Below are 25,391 nucleotides of genomic sequence, written 5' to 3'. Positions count from 1 at the left end.
GCTATGCTCTAGTAACATATCTTGGCATGCCTGATGTCCAAGAGATATTTTTTTTTCTTAATTCATTTCCATTACATACACATTGCCCCTGTCCCTCATGTCCCCATCTTTGTCCCACATCAGAGTTCTTTCTGATAATCTTTCAAATTGCTCTTTCCAGCTTTAAAGATGCAGTGTAATGCCATACTGAGAATGCTTTTTCATGGGCTTGCATTACTTTGAAAATCTGAATAAAAGGATAATAAGAATAGACAGAGATTAATCCATTTCTTTTAGAAATGCTGCCTTTTAGTCCCAGGGAAATATGTTCATTTGCATGGTTGAAATATAGCATACCGAGTTCCTTAGCCCCTTCCACCCTTCTCAGTCAAGCCTAACACCCATGAATCACTGGCAAGTGTAATGAGGCTGTAAAAGAAGACATCCTGGTGGAAAGATTGTGCCAGGTCTCTTAGGACTCTTGAGACAATGATTTATATTTGTTTGAGTTTACACAAAACTACTGTCACGTTATAAAGTGTTTCAGAAACAACCAACTGCTACCCTGCTGTTGATTTTGCACAATTTCACATTAAGTGCAAGCCACGATCTGCAAGCTTCTTTCCTGTTTTCAGCTTCATTTTTTTCATTGAAATCAATGTTTGGTTAACCAGGCACTAAAAAAGCCTTTCAGTTTTAAGTTATCCATTTCTGTACCACACGTATATTATAGTCTTAATTTACAATTAACTTAACAGCATGCAGTGAATATGTCTTCATAATGAATATTTCTTGCAGATGTTACACATAAACAGCTTTTCTAAGACTGGTACTTGATTTCTCTCAAATTTGTTATCAATTTTATTGGCTATGCAATTTCTTTCTTTTGGTCAATCACTCTTTAAATTGGCTAGTCTAATGCATCATAGCAAATGATTTCAGATATCATTAGGCACAGGAAAATGCATATTCAACTCACACGATTTTAATTGACCTCACTACACCTACCAGTGGCTCTCCCAGACATCTGTCTAGTTTTCTGTTCTTCATTTCCCTAAACTCTGAATACACAAGCTACTTTTAAATTTCTTTTCCCTGGTTCTGAATTATATTGTCTCTTTGGGAAAGATTTCTATGGTACTCTGCTGTTAATAAGTTTGGACTTAGCTTGGCAAAGCAATTCTTAGGTAAGTACTTCTAGATTCTAGAATAATGCCCACAGGAGGTTTGGCCACATTGGCAGGTCTTTCTGTGTGTCATAACATGAGGAGGAAATGCTATTGGTGTCTAGTGGGTAAAAGCCAGGAATGCTGCTAACTATTGTACAATACATAGACCAGTCTCCTACAACAAATGATAAATCTGCTAACATGTCAGGAATGCAGAGGTTGATGTACCTTTCTCCATAGAGTCCTATAAAAATACATTTGAAGGACATAAAGTCTGGTCACAGAATCTACTGTGAAGTCAGAAAAGTCTCTCTGCAATCATACTCTTTTATTCCTGCCCCCACTTGGATGACAGCTGTTAAGTCTATACCTGGTCAGCATCATACCTGGTCATTCTGTGATCTGCCCATTCCCTTAAAACTTTTTTTCTTTATTCTAGCAGTTGTTAATAACTTTAAATAATAAAATCGCTGGGTTATTTTTGTCACTGATAATTTACTTAGTATCCCTTGGGAAAAAAGGCAAGGCAGTTTCCTGTACTTTCCTATCTTTCAGACTCTGAAATGTGAACACATTTTAGTGTGATACTTAGAAAGCAAGTGTGTTATTGATGGCTAATATATTTGGGAGTAAGATAGATAGGGTTAAAGCTCTAGTTTTGCCATTTATCTGTTATATGATATTGGAGAATGTCAATTTTCTGTTTGCAAAATGTACAGGGTGATTTTTCTCTAAACAAAGGGTGTAAGAATTAAATAGAACACATTTTTCTTCAAAGTACTAACCTACAGCCAAGCATGGTGGTACAAATTTATAATCCCAGTGACTCAGGAGGCTGAGGCAGGAAGGTCACAAATTCAAAGCTAGCCTCAGCAATTCAGCAGGAGCTTAGGTAACTTAGCAAGACTCTATGGCAAAATTTTAAAAAATGATAATAAAGAATTGCTTGGCTTAGTGGTTAAGTGCTCCTGGATTCAATCCCTAATATCAAAGTTAAATAAATAAACAAACAAAGTACTAGCCAGTTATGTATTTAAAGATAAATGCTAATTAGCTTATCTTTGAGGAATAGTCTGAATCTAAAAACAATTCTAATATTAGCAATTTGCTAAAAGGTAGAATGAATATAAATAATTTTGTAAAATTCAGGAAAAATATATATGTATACATGTAAAGATGACTCATTGAGACATATATATGGATTTTTCTTTTACAATTACTATTTAGAGTTTCAGCAAGTCATTTTCCTGAGTTTGTCCCCAATTTTTATAATGGTGATGAGCAATATTAACAAATTATTTTCAAAACTGAGCTAGTAGTGATGAGATCACTCTTTAAGGCTTTTACCTGCAAATGTTGAAGTTTCTATACAAGCAAAAGAATATTTAATTTAAAAAGTAATAAAATTTGAGTTTAAGATGATCTCAATGAAAACATAAAATTGAAAAAAAAATTTCATTGGATTTCCGATCATAGAGGAAGAGCTGCTTTGTAATTCTTATCCTTCTATACTTGCAGTGAGTGGAAAGTCAATGATATCAAGCATCCTCTGATTCAATTTGTCTTTCAATGAACTTTGCAGAATTTTATCTTGAAGAAGCCATTCAAAATTTTTCCAACACTTTAAGTTAACTTTATATTTATAAATAAACAATTTCAGTTTCTATTTAACGGCCTCTTCTGAAAGTCTTCATGAAATAATAGAAGTTGAGGATTGCAGTTATGAAAAAAAAGATAAACTGAAAATTGAATAGAACATTAAAGGCACAACAGTTGAACAATCCTGCTTATACTATGTTTTTATCTGTGCTCAAGAACTTTTTAATGTATCTTGAAAAATATTATTGCATATGTTATTTTCCTTCCCATACCTTATGAACTATTGAAAGTCAAGATCTTAACATCTCCATTCCAAAATGCAGCTTTCATCACATTATTCTTCTACTTAGAATCTTTCAGTGGGTTCCAGTGGTCTTTCCAGGCCTGCATATTCATCAGAACTGGTCCTGGACCAGCTTTTCAACTTCTTTTGCTCCTCCTGAACCGCTGGGCACCTTCTACTCTGGTATTTTCTCAATTGTTTAGAGGAACTCTTCTCTGTTCTACCAGTCCTCTTCTTTCTCTGAAATTCCTTGGTGTGTTTTTGTTTGTTTGTTTTAATTCCTGCATGTTTCTGCAGGCTCTCAATCATTTCTCAAGATTGATTGTCCAATTCAACCAGTCATTCAGAAACCTATCACTGAACTGTGTTATTGGAATATTCTTACCTAACTAGCACTATTACTCTGCTGTATCACCTGTTGAAATTATTTGGTAATTGCCTATCATTCACTAGATAGGCAAGTTTTGAGAGTATGAATAGTGCCTAATCAAATTGTGACTAAAAAATTTTTATTATATATATGTATGTGTGTGCATGTGTGTCTATATACACACACAAATAACATGTATACACACAAATAACATGTATACGCACACACACAAATAACATGTATACACACGCACAGAAATAACACGTATATATTCGCACGCACACAAATATGCATATATGCATGCACACAAATAACATGCAAATATGCACGCACATGAATAACATGCATATACGCACGCACACGAATAACATGTATATACACACACGAATAACATGTATACACACACATAACATGTATACACACACATAACATGTATACACACACATAACATGTATACACACATAACATGTATACACACATAACATGTATACACACAACATGTATGTATGACACAAATAACATGTATGTATAACACACAAATAACATGTATGTATAACACACAAATAACATGTATGTATAACACAAATAACATGTATACACACAAATAACATGTATACACACAAATAACATACACACACAAATAACATACACACACAAATAACATACACCCACACTAAAATGTGTGTATATATACACACAAATAACGTGTATATACACACAAGTAACGTGTATATATAATATATACACACAACATGTGTATACACACAAATAACATGTATTTATATACACACAGATAACATGTATTTACATACACACAGATAACATGTATTTACATACATATAGATAACATGCATATATACACAGATAACATGTATATATACACACAGATAACATGTATACAAATAACATATATACAAATAAATAACATGTATATACAAACAAATAACATATGCACAAATAACATGTATGTACACAAATAACATGTATACACACAAGTAACATGTATATATACACACAAGTAACATGTATATGTATACACAAGTAACAAGCATATACATATACACAAATAACATGTATACAACATGCTCTAGCATATTTAGTTGGAGTGAACTACTTAATCCAAACTATTGTTTAGAGGCCTATTCAGTGGGTCACAACATTCATATCTGTACTTAGGCTTAGGATTGACCCTCAAGTTTTATTTTGTATATTTTATTTCAGGCTTGTGTTACAATGATAATGGAACTTGAACATAAGTCATGCAGATTTGTCCAGAGAAATTGACAATACACAAATAACTAGCCCTCTATGATTTAACTATATTAGGCTGTTGCTCATAAACAACATACTCACTCCTTGCCACGTGGGTCTTGCCACTTGTTAAAACGTTTGTTTCCCAGATATCTCTTAACGGCAATACATTATAGCTACCCTGTGTAACCTCACACCTCCATCTTTTTTTTCTTTGTTTTTACCTTAGCACTCATCAATATTAGCCTTCTGTTGTTTTGTTCTTGTACTATATTCTGCATCTGGAATAATATTTGGCCATAGAAAGTAACCAACGAACTCTTATTTAATGTGTGAGAAGGGAAAGGCCTGAATGGAAATTTCTTATCAAAAAACATTGTACAATTTTTTTGAGGGCAAAGAATCTACCTAAAAATAACCTTTCTGAACTCAGCAAATGATTTTGTCTCTATCTATTCTTTATATAATGACATATTTAAATCACCTGCTTTCACATAAATATTTGTCTTTATACCTCTTTCCTGGACTCTGCTCATGGCTACATTTTGACTCAATATAATGTGTTTGCTATATGAATGATTTTTAAAAATTTTACAGATGTATGAGGAATTTCCAAAATAGCTTTATTTATATACTATAATAAATTTAGTATTTCACTGTCATTTCTTATAAATATAAAATCCATTTTCATCATGCCATGTAATTGAATATAAAAAGTTGGAATGCCAAACTCTACTAGTGTTTCACCCCTGATTTGTAATATCTTTTCAAAAATTCATATTGAAAAATAATGGTATTTAAAGTTAGGAAAAATTTATATATGTAGCTATATCTACATATATAATATGTACGACTCGGTCTTATTAGCAATCTCATATTTCTTAAAATTAAAAGATAACTATTCTCAAGTTTCCTTGCAGCAGTTGATATTTTTTGAATGATTCAAATGGTCAAATTTTCATTATAAAGCAAGGACACATGATTACTTAATCCTTCACTAATTTCAAGTTTATTGATTTTGGAAAATGAGAATTTAAAAATATTGTGTAAAAAGGAAGAAAAATCAAGATATTTAATAAATATGCTTTTAGGATTAAGTAAAAAATCAATTAATGTAGCAATACTATACAACCTTAGAGAATTTGAAATGAGTGGTGCTTAACAAATACAAATCTAAGGGAAATAAAAAAAATCCTTACCAATGGCTCTATGATAAAATATTTCATTGCAAAAAAAAAAAAAAAAAACAACCAGAAAAAAAACTTTAATGCAAAGAAACTATACAGGATTCATTAAACTGAAAACTAAAACCTAGAATTATTTCCCTAAAGCTCTAAGCCATGCATGTTAGCATGTGAATAAAGGAATGAGGGAGTAAGTCAAAGGGGAAAGAACAAAGATGAAAGTAAACATGAAAATTATAGCACTGACTGTCATTTTCATAAAATATCCTACATGGCAATTTCAAGAGGGCAATTGCCTAACTGTGCTTCTTTAGTGAAGTGTTCTAATAGAATGGAATCCTGCTGCGTGCTTCTTTTGGGTTATAAAAGCTACTGACTTCAACTTCCCTAAGGGAAGCTTGAGCTTTGGAATTCTACTCAATAAGATATACCCATGCTTCTCAATTCTTTAAGGCATTAAAAAAAAGAAAAATATCCCAATATTATTACTCAGAAACAATGACAAGTACATCAAATAATTTTATTAGAAGATTCGTAAGAATGATTAATTTGCAGTCTATTGAAGATCAAATGAATATGTGCCTAGCATATAAGGAATAAACTTTCATTGTAGACCAGCTTAAAAACATCTACTTAAGGACTCACTAGTACTAAATAAAATTCCTCTGTAAAACTTACCAATATTCTATAAACAGCAACATAAGATTGTATCTGATTATTAGGGTAGAAAAAAATCAGTTCATTAATACCAAACTACATGGATGCAATAAGTCCAGAGAATATGACATTGAGAAGTAAACTTGGGATTGACATGGTCATTCAATCATTTGAGAAAGTTGTTTTCTAAATCATAAAATTAAGAATATTAAAAAGGCATGCAACTAGTCTAGATGCTGTGTAAATGAACATTGTTCATTTGTTTTATTCTCCTGCCATTTTGAGTCTTGACATCACCCTTTAAGTCAGAAAATCAAAAACAAAACAATAATAATACTTGATTACCAATGAGAAACCAAAAACAAACTTATTCAATCTTGGTCCCCAAATAAAACTTGAAGGAAGTATTGTAATTCTTAACTCATCCCCAATCAAAATCAACTTTATTCCCATCTTACAGCATGATAATCATAGAAAGAACTTGGTTTTTTTTTTTATCATTGTCAGATAAATATGTGCTTGATAATCCTGTGGTTATTTTCCTGTTGTTAGTTGACAAGGCAATCCTATTGAGACTCACAATTTACTTCTAAGTGAACTGTTTTTGTTTTCTAAATGTGTTTGTCTTCAAGGGATATTTAGATAATATGTATAGATTCTCTAAAGTTTTATTGGATATATCAGAATAACATATATTATAAGATGAACAAAAGGACTTTAATAATTAACCTTTATAAGTACTTGAAAGGACTCCCCAAAAATGATGGGTTATAAGCACTTATTAAAAAAGTATTTAAGGGGGCTTGGGTGGTGGCTCAGCTGTAGAGTGGTCACCTATCATGTGTGAGGCCCTGGGTTCGATCCTCAGGACCACATAAAAATAAATAAACAAAAATTAAGGTATTGTGTCCAACTAAAAACAAAAAGTAAATATTTTTTAAAAAGTATTTAAGAAATAATCAAAATCATCTCCAAAGTATTCCTTAAGCAGTACTACTAATAACTACTATTTTATGTATTTTAGGGTGCGTGTAGGCACATTCATTCCATCATTTCTCTAACAGTGAGTACACACTATGTGAGTACTTCAGAAAGTAAATATTTAAGGAAGTCAGAAACCCACAAGTTAGACCTAATTGTGTCCAAAAAATTCTTGTATTCTCTCCCTTGACAAAATAACTCCACTGAAAGCATAATATTGGCATAACTCCAGTGAAGCCAGGCCCAGATCATAGAGACCTTCATCTAGTTTAAAAGCACTTTCCAAGCTTTCTTGTAAGCAACTGAGTATGTCCCATGTTTCCTCAGACCTTGCAGGAAAGTTTGTATATATGAGACATATACTCTTGATAGGACTTCTGCAGGCAACTTTCCAGAGCCTGTGCATTACCTGATCAAACTGAGTAGAATTTAAGTATTCAAGGTCACTTGAGGGACAAAGTTTAATATAATATTCACAAAACAGTGGAGGAGGAGTGAACATTAAAAAAATAAATAAATAAAACAAGATATATTCCATCCTCATCCTTTGACAATTTAAAGGAGCACCAGATAGTTGATTTAATTATACAGTATTGCCTGTTTTTTGACAATATTTTGATGACCCTGTTTGACAGGACAAAATATATTTTAATTTTAAAATCTGAAAGAGTTCTTCCATTGGGTGGTATGCAACATCAGCTCATGAAAAACACCTGTAAGTTCAAACAAAAATACTGTAACTCAACAAAGATGATCTATTTACTTTTCAGTTTAATCATGACAAATTCGGAAGTATTTTTTAGTGTTTGGAATGTGATTCATCAAACATTTAACAGATTTAAGGGATATAATTTTTCATATAAGGTAGTTATGAAGTAGTTAACACGAAAAGGTAGAATCAACCTATTAAATACTGATTTAGCATATCTGAGCTTTCCATTTAAAAATGACTTGAGAATATTTTTCTTGCTTGAAAATATTTTCTGTTTTATCATAATTATATGCAAAATACTGCTAACAGTTTTTTCTACACTAACTAAGGCTTTAATTAATTCCCTTTGTTTAAATTACCCCTTGTTCCATGGGACAATTCATCTTACAACATTAGATTCTCAAGTCATCTCCTCTCTAAAGTGGAGAATTATCTACACCCCTGCTTTTCTAATTACCCAAACCTTCTTACTGGAACCATCTTATGCTAGAGAACAAGTAACTTCCCACCACACGTGGTCATGTCCAGTCTTGGTCTCTTAATCAAACTAAACACCCTGTGAGGCTACAGATTTGACTGCTCACTCCATGCCCAAACATATTAAAATCATATGATTTTTGAACTTCTGAATTGAATAACTGAATAAGTAAAAGACAATACTCAAGTCAATGATGGTACAGTAGTTTCAGAATAGGAAGAGATCAAGAAGATTTCTTTTGAAGACAATTGTGTAAAAGTATGTAGTTGAAAGATGCAGAAGTATGGACTGTAGAAGTTGGCAGGGAGTGTAGGAGTACAACGAAATACAAAGAAAAATGAGAATACTTTCCAAAAGAATTATAGTGTAGAAATTTGATTTGGTGGAATATTGATTTAAAGCTAGCCTTTTTGTTAGACATGTATTTTGCCATAATAGAAAGTGACATTAGCATTAAAATAACTTGTATTCATTTGGCCTATGAAATAAATTTGTAAGAGAATAGTTTGAAAGCATCTATTTAAATGTTATTTGAGAACCAAAATCATCTAGTTCAAGACTCAGCCTAGACAGCAAGAACTGAAACTACATCTTATTGTCTACATTAACATGATTTTGTATCTTGTTGTGTCTACCAGTCTTGGGCTGTGAGATCATGGACCTTAACCATCCTAATTCAGCCCCCACTTTGAAAGACCCATCTGGAATCACACATGCAATTTTCAATAAATTTGATACCGTCTTTCCCAAAGACACTACCAAGGTTTCCAAGGTTCCGTGTTCTCCCTCACTAAAGTAAGCAATAAACTCTCGAGTATCAACACGTTATGATGGTGATATCTGGGTAATAACCATTTGAGATATTCAAATTATCTTATATAAATGCAATCAATAATTTTTTTTCCAAAATGTACTTTTAATATGTAGGGGAAAAAAAAGAAAAAAGAAAAAGGTGAAGCAGCAGCAGCAAAAGACTAGTAAGTTAAAGGTAGTAGTTATCAGACCTCACAGGAACATTCCTTTCTCCCATTTTAACAGTGAATATAAATATAGATTGTTAGGGAAGACCCAAAGTGGGAGAAGGAGGAATAAAAAGTGGGAAGCTTCAGCTTTAGTAATAAAAACCTAGGATAAACATCAATGAGCCATGAGACCTAGAGAACAGCAGTATCTAATTTAATGTCCTAATTCTAACTTTACTGAGGTTCACAAACAGACACATGAAGAAACAGGAGATTGGAATAGGTAAGAAATGTCACTTTGAGCAAAAAAGACAACTTCATTTCATTTGACTGTTTCATTTATGGCTACACCTTGGGACTCTGAACCTTAATAAATGTTGAGAGGCTGTGTGAAGAGAAAACAATCTCTGGACTTTTAGGAAAGCAATTGAAATGTCTGATTTGGAGATAAGAGATGCCATTTAGAACAGTGTAGGTAATGATCACATTAAGAATGTCTTGATACAGGTTTCCAGAACTGAGTCTATATTAGGTGTTCTTGAAAATAATGATCATAAGAAAGGATACTGAAAAATTTGTGATCACTTCAAATACTAGGGTGTATATCACAGGATAAGTTGTTTTTACTTTGTATTGTTTTGTTCTTGAATTAAATCAGTTGAAGAAATATACCATCATACTGAAAAACTAAGATGATGATTTTTTTCTCTATGTATATAATTATATATAAGCAAAATACTTTAAAAACCTTGAGTATTTCCAAATGGGCTTTTAACACTTAATCAAAAAAAAAAAATTACACTGGGTAATGTTAAGAGCTTTGCTTTTCATGAATTTTCTTACTCCCGGGGCTTTATTGTTTTTTAAGCTTATAGGTAAAACTCTGACCCTTCAACTGATTTTCTAGTTCTGAGTCTATTAGGATCTAGACATTCCTCTCATTTCATAGATTATATCATACATTTGAACAGCAATTCACAAAAGAGATGGGCTGTTTACATTTTTGCTTATTTTATTGTTATTTTTCTTTTTATAATATTTTGAAGAGTTTTTAAAGGTGCTTTAGGAAAAGCAACTTTACTACTAAGAACTAATATACCAAAAATAAATAAATAAAAGCAGATATTCAAGAGGTATACAAGTAATCCTTATATATGATATGAGGGTTGATTTTATATGTCAACTGACTGGGGAATGGGATATCCATATACATGGTCAACTAGTCGGGATGTTCTGATGAGGATGTTTTAGATGGGACTACCATTAGGATTGATAAACTATGCAGAGCAGATTACCCTATATCATGTGTATATGGGAGGAACTCATCAAGACATGTGAAATCCTTAAAAGATCAAAAAGCTTTTTAAAAATGGCATACAAATTAATTCTGATGGAATTTAGGTAAGGAGTGGGCAGTTAAGCAGTTCCTTAAGGACTGTAGCACAGGATGTGGTGATAATATGATGTGGTGATAATATGATGCCCATAGATGGAGGAGAAAGTAAAGGTGTTAGGAAAGACTGAAAGGTGGAAGGTAGTCACTAAGACTAAGAGGTAGCAGAACTGGATGAATATTCTTCTTAGTCATAACCTTGCCTGGCAAAAACGAGCCAGTAGGTAGGCTGTTCTGAAGTAAACTCTCTTCAAGGCAAAGGAGTGATGTTTTGAATTTTTGTTATAAAAGATTTTTCTCTACCTCTAGGCTTACTACTTTCTCTGGAAAGGGGCTTGTAGGTAGAATCAGACTTGCCTTAAAGTCTAGGACACTTTTAATGCATAAATATGACAATTTTGGCAATATAGTACTAAGAATTTTTTTCTGTGATTTTTAAACATAAAAAATACCAGAGTGGGGATCCAGAAATAACTGAAGGAAGATTTTGAAGTATGTTGTCCATGCTTCAGTACCTCTTTCAACATCTTTTCTCAGTTTTGACAGAATGCTTTCTCCATATGCACATGGGGTTCTATGTCTGCTTGTTGAAGCACAACTTACACAAAACAGCATGAACTGTAAAATCAAATCATTTTGACTTAGAAATCTAGTTTTCTCGGTATATCATTGCACTCCTTATTTTCCTTTGAATTTTCACTCTCAGCTTTTTAAAATGTGGATAAGAGTATTTTCCATTTTACTGGAAGCTTGGAAAATTTTGTAGCAAAGATGCATGTGTTCGGAATCCCAAGTGACTGAAAGCATCCCACAAGAGTCCTCTCTCTCTTTTTTTTTTATTGTTGGCTGTTCAAAACATTACATAGTTCTTGATATATCATATTTCACACTTTGATTCAAGTGGGTTATGAGCTCCCATTTTTACCCCATATACAGATTGCAGAATCACATCAGTTACACATCCATTGATTTACATATTGCCATACTAGTGTCTGTTGTGTTCTGCTGCCTTTCCTATCCTCTACTATCCCCCCTCCCCTCCCCTCCCCTCTTCTCTCTCTGCCCCCTCTACTGACATTCATTTGTCCCCCTTGTATTATTTTTCCCTTTCCCCTCACTTCCTCTTGTATGTACTTTTGTATAACTCTGAGGGTCTCCTTCCATTTCCATGCAATTTCCCTTCTCTCTCCCTTTCCTTCCCACCTCTCATCCCTGTTTAATGTTAATCTTCTTCTCATGCTCTTCGACCCTACTCTGTTCTTAGTTACTCTCCTTATATCAAAGAAGACATTTGGCATTTGTTTTTTAGGGATTGGCTAGCTTCACTTAGCATAATCTGCTCTAATGTCATCCATTTCCCTGTAAATTCTATGATTTTGTCATTTTTTAATGCAGAGTAATACTCCATTGTGTATAAATGCCACATTTTTTTTATCCATTCATCTATTGAAGGGCATCTAGGTTGGTTCCACAGTCTTGCTATTGTGAATTGTGCTGCTATGAACATCGATGTAGCAGTGTCCCTGTATCAATTCAGCATCTTGCCTGAACTTGGATCCCATATTTTTTTTTCTCCAAACTTTGTGTCCTGGGTTAGGGCAGCCTTGCTCATTGGTTGGTTATGACATCAGAAAAATACTTGATAAAGTTTCTTTAATGCCTTAGAATTTATATCTTCCAATTATGTTTGTACATTATTATAAAGAATGTAAATAAATAGATTAATCAATATGATGGAAGCAAGGTAATAAAGATGATATCTTAATGGAAGAAGAGAGTGTGAGATTTGGATACACCTGTAATTGAATTCCATCATTAACAGTGATGATACATATCCATAGACCCTTCCTTTACTAGTATTGTGTGTGTGTGTGTGTGTGTGTGTGTGTTTTAAAACGCTGGTTTTAAGAGTAAAATTGCTTCTTTTTTTTAAACATACTTTCACTATAAGACAAATTGTAAAGAAGGGAAGGATAGAAGAAGGATCCTTGGTAAAAGAGAAAGAATTAAGCCTAGTTTCCAGTTTTTCAATTTTGATTCAATTTAGCTATTGAGCAAAGCACAGACAATCCAAGGAGTCTAGTTAAGCTCCCCCCGCCCCTTTGATTTTCAAGCTCAAATAAAATATTGTGGCATTTTCTATATAAAATAAAAAATTGAAAATAAAAAAAATAGGTCTTTGAAAAGTGGTATATCCTTTCAGATTACATATATTCTTATGACATAAAATCAATTTTCCTGGGTATCAGAAAGTTACCTGAAATAAATTATATACTTTTTTTGAAGGCTTAAAATGTTGACATGTCCACTTAAATCTGCTAATTCTCACTTCGGTAATGTGAAAATTTACTAACTCTCACAAAATCCTCAAAAATTACAACTCTACTAAAATTACTTCAAGAAAGAATTTCATTAAGAAGTTCTTAAAAAGGTTAAATTTTATTGAAATCTAAATATGAGTGGTTTTCTCTATTTTAACAGAATATATTAAAACAGATTTAAAGTAAAATCTGAGTCCCAGAAAGTATAAATAAATCTCTTGTTTCTTCATTACAAATAATGGTAATAGCAATGAGTTAATTTAAGTAGACTTAAAATTACAATGCTATCCTTTAAAAATAAAAAGTAACACTTGATCTGTTTCTTCAATATAGTAGTTGTTCTTTATTACTCTGTCACTAAAATATTATGCCCAAAATTATTATTAGACAAAATAATTTGTTATTCCTTAATAAGCAAAGAGGACTAAAATATACCTCTGATTTACAGAGACTGATTTTTTTACCTATTTTTATTTGGTATGATTTTATATATATATACATCACATATAATGTGAATCCTGTTTTAAGTAATTTTTTTCCCCTAAAGGTAAAATGGTGAAATTACCTAAATTCAAATTTAATTTGAGTAGAAGTTGTGATATCCCACAAACTGGAATTGACAAGAGCCATAAAATATGAAGTCATACTTTGTAAGTTTTATATGTATTTTTAAATTTTTGAAAAATTTAAAACAATTTGTACTTGCCATTTTCTGCATTTCCCAATATTAATCTTTCACTGCTATTAGGTCACAACCGTTAATGTGTATTTTGTCCCCCAAATTAAATGTATTGTTAGTAACTAGGACCTATCACCTTTCCACAATACTATTACACTTATTCAAAGGCAGTACTTTGCGGAAACTGGTTTATTATAGACAACAGAAGGCAGAACAAGTAAGTTTTGTGTGATTGTGAATTATTATCATGATCTGACCCCCTGGGGTACTCAGTTGTTGTTGTGATCCTGGTTTTTGTAGTATGTTTGTTTGCATATTGCCTGAAGTTGATACAAAGAATAAAAATTGTATTATCCTACAAGTACAGTCGCCTTATCCTATAAAAACTTCCAAAGTAACAGTAGTAGACCTATGTGCTTATTTCATTCTCTATAGGAAGTTATTTAAAACAAATTCATTTGATGGTGTGAAATTTTCACAGCAACTTACCAGGAAACTAAGAGAGTTTAAATAAAGACTCCTGAAGTACTAAGGCAGTTATAATAAAGAGTTCAACACCTTATTTTAAGTATAGACTTAAATTATAGCTGCATTGCCTTTAAACAAAATTTAGTTTTCCATAGCTGACTAAAATATCTTCTCTATGTTTGATATTATGAATACTTATTTTTCTAACATCTTATACTATAAAATAATTTGAAATCTATACAAAGATCAGTAGGAAGAAATCTCAAATGTTCTTCTTCCTGATTCTGGAATTGTGAACATTTCATTTTTTTTTTTTTTTTTTTGCTTCACAATATTCCCTCTGTATATAAATTTATGCACATTCTTTTCTCTAAACAACTGGAGATTAAACTTAGAGACATGATGGCTTATTACTCCTGAATAATAGAGTGCCCATTTTCTAAAAATAAGAATAATATAATCTTATATATAACCACAGTTCAGTCATCAAAATCAAGGAATTCACATTAATACTTGACTGAATTCAAAGACCAACTTAAATCATATTTTACAGTGATAATTCCTTTATAGCAAAAGGATCCAAACATGTAACACTTTGCATTTAGTTGTTAAGGCCTTCAAGGTTTCTTTCATTCTCAAACAATTCATCTGGGTTTTTTCCTTGATTTTCATGACTATAACATCTTTTTTTTTTTTAATGACCCAAGGTTAGTAGTTTAGTAGAAAGTTTCTGAATTTGAGTTTGTTGGATAGCCCCACAGGATTAGAATCAGGTTAAGAATTTTGGACGTCAATACAACAGAAGTCATTTGGTATTCTCATTGTATCCTATGAGGTAGTACATGATTTTTATTTTCCGTGTACTATAGATGGAAAAATGTAAATCACTTTCTAAAGGTGTTATATTCCAGATTTTCTTCTGTAAATTTAATTTTTATTCCTTTATAATTAATACTTTAGCATACCATCTATTGAAATTATTTCTCATCAAACTCTCACCTACTAATTGTTACATCCACTCATGAGTTCTGACTAAATTGATCATTACTATTATGGTTACCAAATGATGTTTCCCAACTCTATCTTTCCATGGTGTATTCATTAGCTGGTAAATTCCTGTAACAAAAAGCTTTCTCTTCTCACAATGAAGTTACACATTTATTTATTTTACATTTATATTTATTCAGAGATTGTTTTATGCAAAAGTTTTTCATCCATTACATTATTTCTTTTGCTATTCAAATTACCCTTTGTTTTTGTCCAATGGGCTTATCATTTTTTGAGCCTTTTCTTAATTTCTTTCACAAGGCTCATCTGACAGCTTTCCTCTCCCAATCCTGGAATAAGACATTTCTCTAATAGAAATCAAAGACTGAACATTAGCCTTAGCTTTTTGCTACTGGAATATCTCTGTTCCAATGCCCACTTAGAGGGAAAAATATATGTATGTTTACATATTCATATGAAAATACCTATCCACATGTACAGTTTAAACACTCATAAACCTCCAACAACTTGTGTTTAAAATTTTTGTATTTGTACATTTTTTTCCTCTAACAGTAAGAACTCTGGCTCCTATTAGCATCAATACATTTGCTTAATTGTTCAATTACCCTGTTGGTAGCCACCTCCTGTTTTGTCCTTAAACTTTGAGACAGGGTCTCCTCAAGTACCCAGGTTGACCTTAGAGTTAACAATTCTCTGTTGTAGCGTCCAATGTAATGGGTTTTACAGGTGTGCAACTATTTGTTACTTACTCAGTTTTATAAATTTCTTTTTCTACCTGTCCTTGTTCATGCTATTCTAATGTTTTCTCTTGTTCTTGTACCATCTTACTCATGTCCATGTTCTCCCTGAAAAATTTCCAGGTTCCTTGAACAACTTTTAGATTTCTTAAAGGTCCTCTTATTTTCTACTTGTGCCTATGTTGTTCCTTCATTGAGGTTGCAAAAGTACTCAGACAAAAGATTGAATTTCTGGAAAGTTTGTATCATCCAGAGCAATTATTACAAGCTCAAAAGGATAAATATCTCTAGACTGTTTACTCTTTGAAATTATTAAGTAACTGGCCCTCAAAATGTTATAATTTTAAACTTAAAATTATTAAAAATCACTTTTTGAATCAAGCCTTGTTCTTTTCTAAATGCCATAGTGTTCTTTATTTCCCACCAATTACTGAGGAAAACTAATTGTTGCATGTAATCAATATGAAATTCTTAAAAATAAGTATTTTGTTTTCATAACAGGACCAAATAATTTAGTAAAATGACATTTCTTTAAATGTCACTTCCTAAGCTAAATTTCTCTAACAGGGTTCTACCAAGATGTACATGAATGCTGTGTTCCATCTGTTTTCACAGAATTTCCCAAATTAAAGATTTATAGAAACCTTGTGTTCAAAGGTTAAATCTTAATACTTTGAAATGCATCCCAAATTATAAAAAAATTTAAGATTTAACTAAATCACTTCCCATTTACTCATTACTTTCTAAATGTGACTCAACACAGTTTTAAAGAACTTTTGAAGTTTAGAAACTTTGTCTCATCACCAATATAAAAAAAAATGATTGTGACATGTACTAAATTTTTACCACAATAGACACTGTGCTGCATGGTATATTATATGTCAGTGCAAATATTAAAGAATATATATTCTATGTGTTTGCACTCTTTTAATATCCAGGTGTTTTTTTTTTTTTTTGGTTGGGCAGATGGGTACCAGGGATTAAACTCAGGCGCACTTAAGCAATGGGCCACATTCCCAGGCCTATTTTGTATTTTATTTAGAGACAGGGTCTCACTGAATTGCTTAGCATCTTGATTTTGCTGAGGCTGCCTTTGAACTCACGATCCTCCTGCCTTAGCCTCTTGATTATAGGCGTGTGACACCACACCTGGCTCCACCCTAAATTTTATATACTTGGTGTTAATTTTCAAGATGAAACGTGAAAATAAAAAAGGCTTATAAAGATTTTTAACTCCGAAGACTTTGCTCTTAACTAATAGACTGCAATGATTCTTGAAAATAAATATTCAAATTAAGAATATTATTTATTGAATATGTGAAAATATTTGAGGAGGGCTCAAAATCCAGCATTTGATTTAAAGTATAAATTGTTACATATGATAGATCCAAAGGAAAAATGATAACATGAACTTGGATATGTGAACTACCATTTTTTTTTTTTTTTACCAAATATAATTAGGTTGCTAACATGAGCAAAGAGTACCAAATTGGTGATACTAGGATTTTGCTCATAGGAAATTATATGTATTTATGGTTATCTCAAAAACAATCTCAAAGCCAATAACAATTCATTGTTCAATGAGAGAATCAATCCACATATATAATGTGTAAGCACATACAAAGCCACACAAGTACCTGTAAGCTGATGACCAATACAAACATCGGGGGGGATGAACATGTCATTTACATATATATACATATATATGTCTCATATCATATACTTATATACACACATATATATGTATTAAATTTATTTAAATGAAAACAGAGAAGTTATGACAGTAAAATAGATGCAAAAACAAACAAGAGAACTCAAACATCAGGGCCCAGTCCCAACCTTACTTCCTCTTTGAAGTTTTTTCCTATCATTCAAGCACTCTGTGGTCTTCCCATTCTATGAACTGCCCTAGGAGACATCACGCTAAGACAATTGAGCATCAGTTATAGTTATATTATTCAGCCTCTTATTATCTTTTTGCTCTACAATTCCTACTATGATCTTGAAACATAATCGAAACTCAGGGAATTCTGTTTGTTTGAATGGTTGGTTTCATTGCTTCATTGTATGAAAGATGAGCAATTAATTATAAAGGAGGGGCGGTGGTGGTAAAATTCTTATGTTAACTTCCATTTATAAAAACTGGTTATCAGACTTTTAGTGCTTGGTGAGGAATTTGAGGGAAGATTTCTTAACTATATAGAGATACTCTGGAATAGGGGTTAAGCAAGTTGTTTCTGAATCCAAGTTATTGAGGTTTCTATTCAAGTCTTAATGAGTTTGGAAATTTTGCTTCTATGTAGCTGAGTTCTCCTAGCTATAAAGGGCTGATATGTTAGTATGTACTCCATAGAGTTGCTGTCAGGGCAAAATGCATTATTTTGTATAATCATATTTTCAATGTGAGAACACTTGGCACAGATAACTCATTCTTGTGAGAGGTGGAGCTGTACCTCAGCATCTCTGTATCCTATCCACTGAATGCCTGAAGCATCCTTGCTTCAGGTATGACAATCAAAAATATCTAAAGACATTGCCACATGTCTCCTAAAAGACCCCAAGTTGAAAACTACTTGTCTTGGTTTTATAATGCATTATGACATAAGTTCGCCCATTAGGTAATAATACTAATATAAGACCTGAAGGTCAAAAATTCTACAATGTTAAACTTAAAAGTGTAGAAAATAGACCCAAACTAAGGAATAGGGTATTTTCCTTATCATTAGAATGACAGTGATTCAGTTGGAGAATTCCATGATTGTAGTAAATTCGATAACTATTTACATAGTGCATCCAGAGTTTTAGAATATATGAAGCCTATTTGTGTGTAAAGTAGATATAAGTTAAAACACTGCAAACATCATACAGAAAAAGAGTATAAGTAGATAAAAGACAGCAATTTAATATTTTTATCTTTATTTTTAATGTGGTTACTATTACCAAAATATCAACAGGGTATTTTCCTAGGGTAAATGATGGCTGTAAGAATTATTTTTGCAGTGGAATGTTAGTCAGCCTAAATAAAATAGTGATACTGGGAAAAGAATGACCAACGGTAGAATTAGAGAATGCAACTAAGAACTGGCTCAAACAGACTAAAAACAGTACAGAAGCAATGCTCAGTAAGAAACCATTTTTACTCCTGGCTAAATACATTCCACACCAATGACTGTTTCTGGGACTCTCTTCTTCCTTGCTGGGGTGAGAAACTCACAATAGTCTTTGATATATGCTTGAGCATGATCTAAACTCATGCCACTGTTGATTTTTCCCCCCACTTTCTATTTTATATGGTTTGACTTCAGATAACTCCTCTAAGGATAAAACCATTGTTATGGTTGGATGTGAGGTGTCCCCCAAAAGCTCAAGTGTGAGATAGTGCAAAAAGGTTCAGAGGAGAAATGATTGGGTTGTGTCTTAACCCAATGAGTGATTTAATCCCCCGACTGGGATTAACTGAGTGGTAACTAAAGTGGTAGGGTATGGCTGCAGGAAGTGGGAATTGGGGTGTGGCTTTGGATATATATATATATATATATATATATATATATATATATATATACACATTTGTATCTGGTCAGAGGACTCTCTGCTTCCTGATGATGTGAGCTGTTTCCCTCTGCAACACTGTTCCACCACGATGTTCTGCCTCACCTCAAGCCCTAGGAATGAAGCCAGCTTTTTATAAGACCTCTAAATAAGCAAGTGGTTTCTGAGTAATAAATTTTAAACATTTTCAAATAAGCTTTTCCTCCTCTATAATTGTTCTAGTTGGGTCCTTAACTCATAGCAGCAAAAGAGCTGAATAAATATTATATATTTTAAATATATATGTATATATGTTTTTGTTTTCTTTTTGGTGCTGTGATCATACCCAGAGTCTCATGAATTCTAGATAAGAGCTCTACCACTGAGCTATACCCCCAGCCCAGGAAAATCATTTCTGAAGCAAAAGCCTGTCCAAGTAAGAGTAATAAGGGTCAAAACCTTACCCCTGTCTTATTCTCTATGATCCCATTAGACATACAGAGGAAATTTAGTACCTTACAAAGAACCTAAAAATCATGCTTTACACATATTTCATTGTGACTACTTCAAATCAGATTTTGTCTTCTTGTCTACAATCTGATATTTGTTTACTCTACACATTTTTGGTAATTACATAATAAATGACAATGATTTGCAAATTATTTATTGAATTAAAGAAATGTTTTTATTTTATATTTTTTAAAACATTTTTTTCTATTAAAAAGTAGATTTTCATCTTTCCCACTATGAGCATTAAATGTTTTTTACTACTTTTAAATTTACAAAATTTTTCCAGGTGAAAAAATTTCTTCATTGGGCATTTATGTGTTAATTTGTTTCTTCACTGTCTAGCTCAGTAACTGGTATATAATAATTTATACACATCCTCATTGAATGAGTAAATAAAGATTTTAGTTTCCTTATTTTTCTTGCTCTTAGAAGTCACTGTGTTACAATTCATTAGATTTTTAAAAAAATAATTTAATGTTTTTATTAGAACATCATAATTACACAAAATACTGGAGTTCATTGTGGCTTATTCATATATGCACACAATTCGCTCCATTTCATTATACAGTAGTTCCCCCTTTCCAAGCTTTGTATGTATAAAGGACATTGTTCATTCTGATTTCTTCCATTACAAGTGAATTACATTATTAATCCAATAAATATTTAGCTCCTACTTTCCAAGTTCTTTTCTAGGCACTGGAGGGATATAACCACACAGATAATGCGCTAACTCACCAGTGCTTCACTGCCCCAGTGTTCTGTACATTGTCTCTCTCAGATAATAATGCATCCTTCTACTTTCTCAGGTTTTTATATTGATCAGGTTTACCTATATCTTAAATTTTTATGCATTTACTTCCTCTTCATTCCTCTGTTTACTTAAATTACTTGATATAAATAAACACTTGTCAAAATTCTAATTAATAAGAACAATTTCAGACTATTATCAGTTTAACAGACCTTGTTTGATGTTTCTATATTCTGTATGTTCTTTATCTCTTTCATGGCAAACATTTAAAGAAGGAAAATACAGAGATAATTAAGATGTAAGAGGAGAAAAGAGCAGGGTTGTGTTTAGGTCAATGATAGAGCACTTGCTTAGTATGTGTAAGACTCTAGATTTGATCCCCTGTATTTCAAAACCAAAGCAACACAACAATAGAGGAAGAGAAAGATAGAGTGTGAATAATACATATTAATATTATAGTAGACTTGGAACCAGAGACCTTCAACACTATGACTGAGAGTTTAATAATACCACCATGTAAATTCTGATCTCCTACAGATAAATTCCCCAGTCTGCTGAGCTTTTAAGTAAAGATAATGCAAGGGGTAGGAGGGATGTTGCAAGAATATACAGGATGAGTTTAAAAGTTTCATCAATGACAGCAAATAACACAATAATTAATCTCTGAAGACAACAATGATTATTCTTCAGGGATTTCATAAATTCATCATCTCAGAAGATTATTAAATGTTATGGATGAGCTTTCAAATAAGAATAACCATGTAAATTGACAACTTTCCCCCATAGCAAACAGAAATACTTTTAAAGAGGTAAAGCCTATTTTTTTTCTGTTCATTTTTATCCATCCTGAAAGTGATCAGGAAAGTTCTATTACTCTGTTGTCAATCATTAAAAAAAAATAGAAAAGGCACTATGAGATACACACACAAGACACAAGCACTTATTAAAAAGTTTTTTTTTCATTGTGTGTATAAGTATTGTACACATGTGTAGATAAGATCACAGGAAAAAAAGTGATTTTATTGAATTAGCACTAAATCTAGAAGCAACCACAAGAAAAAATATGTTCTTTAAAACCCCTAAAATTTCTTCCTGGGGAAATTGCAAAGAACATTATGTGGTCATAAAATTTCCTGTTAAACATCACATAGCAGAGGCTTTAATTTTTAGTGGTTTTATTTCTTTATAAAGAGATGCAGCCAAATGGATTCTACTATTAGAAATTCAATATTCACTAAGTTATATTGATAGGGGTCTATGCAATTTTTCAATACTCACTATTAAGTTAGAGCTTTAAGTTGTATCTGAATGATAATTTTTATCACATTGTTCAAATTAATATCCCCTCTAATTTTGTAGGATAAAAAACAACTGCATATTTTTCATATATCCAATTACCTTCATCTCTCAATGGAAATATTAGAAAATATATTGCTCTACTCTTAAGCAATCAATGTCATGTACTTTTCCTTAATAGTGACATATATTGTTATATATTAAAGATGTTATGATTTATAGTATAATGATTAAAAACATCAGGAGAGATCCTAAAATTTTAAAAATTGACAACTGGTCAACTATTTATTGAGCACTTATTACACACTGGTTTTACAACTTTGCTTATTTTTTTCTCTTCCATTAATGCTGCAGACATAGGGCCTAGATTTACCTTAATAAAAATAACTATCCTAAGCCTTGAGTAGTAGACTTGATCTTTAGTCAATCCTCTAGTAGCTATTAACATATCCTAGTGATACCAACTCACTATGGGTATTCTGGAAATTCAATCTATCTTGCAAAATTCACCTAGTGACTTGAACTAATACCAAGTATATAAATGAATTCCTGTAAAAAAGACAAGGGTGAGAAAAAAATACTAAGAGGAAATGGAAGAGGAGAGAAAAGCTGTGAATTTCTATTCTTGAGACCCAAGAAGAACCCTTAATGAGAAAGTAAGACTAGAAACTAGAGAAAGTAAAAAAGAAGATACCTTTCCCTTTTATTTGTTATATGCAATTATTCTTGTTCTGTTAAATTTTCTCTTTGATATATAAAATCCATGATTTATAATATTCTTTATCTTCTGCTAGTATTTTAGGGATTTTTTTTTTTTTTTTTTACCATTTAAGCACACTGAAGTAATTTATGAACAATTTTTTGCTCTTATTCAAAAAATAAGGACTGACATTTGGTGCATATTTGCTGTGTGGCAGAAATAATAAAAATATGTGCAAAGCACATTACACTATTTTTTTTCATTTTTATTTTTTTGATACCAGGGATTGGACCCAGAGGTACTTCACTCTGAGCCACATAACCAGCCCTTTTTATTTTTTTATTTTGAGACAGGGTCTCACTAACTTGCTGAGGCTGGTCTGGAACTTGCAATCCTCCTGCCTCTGCTTCCTGGACCATTAGGATCACAGGTGTGTGCCACCATGCCCAGCTGCACATATATTTAAATAGATGTCTCTGTTTTACAATTTCAGGAACTAATGTGTATAGAAAAAATCTAAACTATTTTGTACTGCGTCATCATTGTAGGAAAAGCTTTGGCTATATGGCAATCTTTTCAGAATGGTATCAAGGAATTTTAAATTATTTCAGATGAGGCCACACAGAATTTGGCCTCATCTAGCTTCCCTTTAAGAGGAAAGAAGACTATTGAAAACAACCATTCACTGTTGCTAATTCTCCTGGTTCAGGAGACCTTGGCATGAGAGTAATAGGTGTGATCCACATCTAAGTACTTCTCCTTATACTACTCTAGAACCTGAAATTTCCTTAGGACTTGTAAGTAACCTAGAGACAAAATTTGGAATACTTCATTGTCACAGTCATTGTATATGCAGTCATCTGCTGTTCATGGAAAAATACTCAAGCTTTAGGAATAAAGTTTTGCCAATTCCTAACTTATGACTTTGGGAAATGTAAAAATCTATATGTAGAGACACAAAGCATCTTCTATGTTAGAGAAAATGTTATCTATCACTCTATTTTACCTAAACAGGGTTCTCCCTGAATCAAAGAAAATATTGCACATATAAAAAATTTATTGCAACATTGTCAGTTGTTATAAAAATGATGATAATGATATTACTTCATTACTGGACTGAGGTATTGCACACATTGCTTCATAGAAAGACTGCTTCATATAATGGTTAAACAAAATAAACTTATACTATGTACTCCTAAATATATCTAGAGATATATGTGGGGATTGGATTAGCAGTTAGTAAAAGTGTTTCCACTAAACAGATGAAAATTGACTTGCATCTAATACTTTTTGTGTGTAAAGAGCACTAGGCTCTGCCTGTGACATGGATTCAAAAGTTTAATGTGAAAGAGCTGATATGTAACCAGCTGATAAGATTTGCTGTTCCTGCAAGGCACAAGCATCTTCTATGCAAGTCACTTCTCTACTCAATCAATTAATTCAGTCTGATAAGGAATGTTAATATCGGTTTAGAGTAAACAGGCATCTGTTAATAGATCTTTGCACATATTTGGCATATGCAGAGGCACTGATGGAGGCAGTGATGCTTAAGGCAGTATTTTGAAAGACTGTAACAAAATGCAATATATCTCAAACATTGTAAATCTCTCTCTGCCATATAATGTCTAGATACTAACATGAAAATGGTTTCTAAAGATTAAAAAGATGTGAGAATATATGACTGTCACAACAGTGTCTATAAAAATGACCTATAATACAAAGAAATTATGAAATAAAGAGAATAGGAAATATGGAGAAAATAAAAAAGTTATTTTAAATAAATATCCATTTAGCATGCAATTTTGGATACTCCATGGCTTGTGATCTAGGCCTACACATTGGGCATTTACAAATGTTATAAAATGCAAAAAAAAAAAAAAAAAAAAAAAGATTTTGACTCATTTGCTTTATTTACAATGAGGCTGGACTGTCCAAGTTGCAAATAATTCTTAGAAAAAGCAAGAGCATGATGCATTTAATTTACTTGCTAAACCTTATTTCAAGAATATAGCAGGTTCTCCTAAGGGCAGAAATCCTCTGATAAACAGTTATTTGAAACTCAGAGGAGGTAACTAGATTGTACCCTTCAGCCCATAGGCTTTTTATTTTTATCCCAATTCCATTCAATAAAATGAAATATTTGTTTCCATATTTTCTATATCACCAATTTACAATGATGTATATATAACTTGGCTCACAAGCTGTTCCTTGAGACAGTTAATATATTTAAAGGAATATGAAAAATTGTAAACCATTTTACTATTTGTCCCTCATTAAAATTAGATTTAGGCCATATTATTTGTACCATGTCATACATCAGAATTCACATAAATCATCACATTAAAACATGAATGTTTGACTGGGTCTGAATCTTAAGA

The sequence above is a fragment of the Marmota flaviventris genome, chromosome 8, assembly GCF_047511675.1.
Source record: "Marmota flaviventris isolate mMarFla1 chromosome 8, mMarFla1.hap1, whole genome shotgun sequence".
Lineage (NCBI taxonomy): Eukaryota > Metazoa > Chordata > Mammalia > Rodentia > Sciuridae > Marmota > Marmota flaviventris.
Note: the sequence above shows the minus strand (reverse complement) of the source record.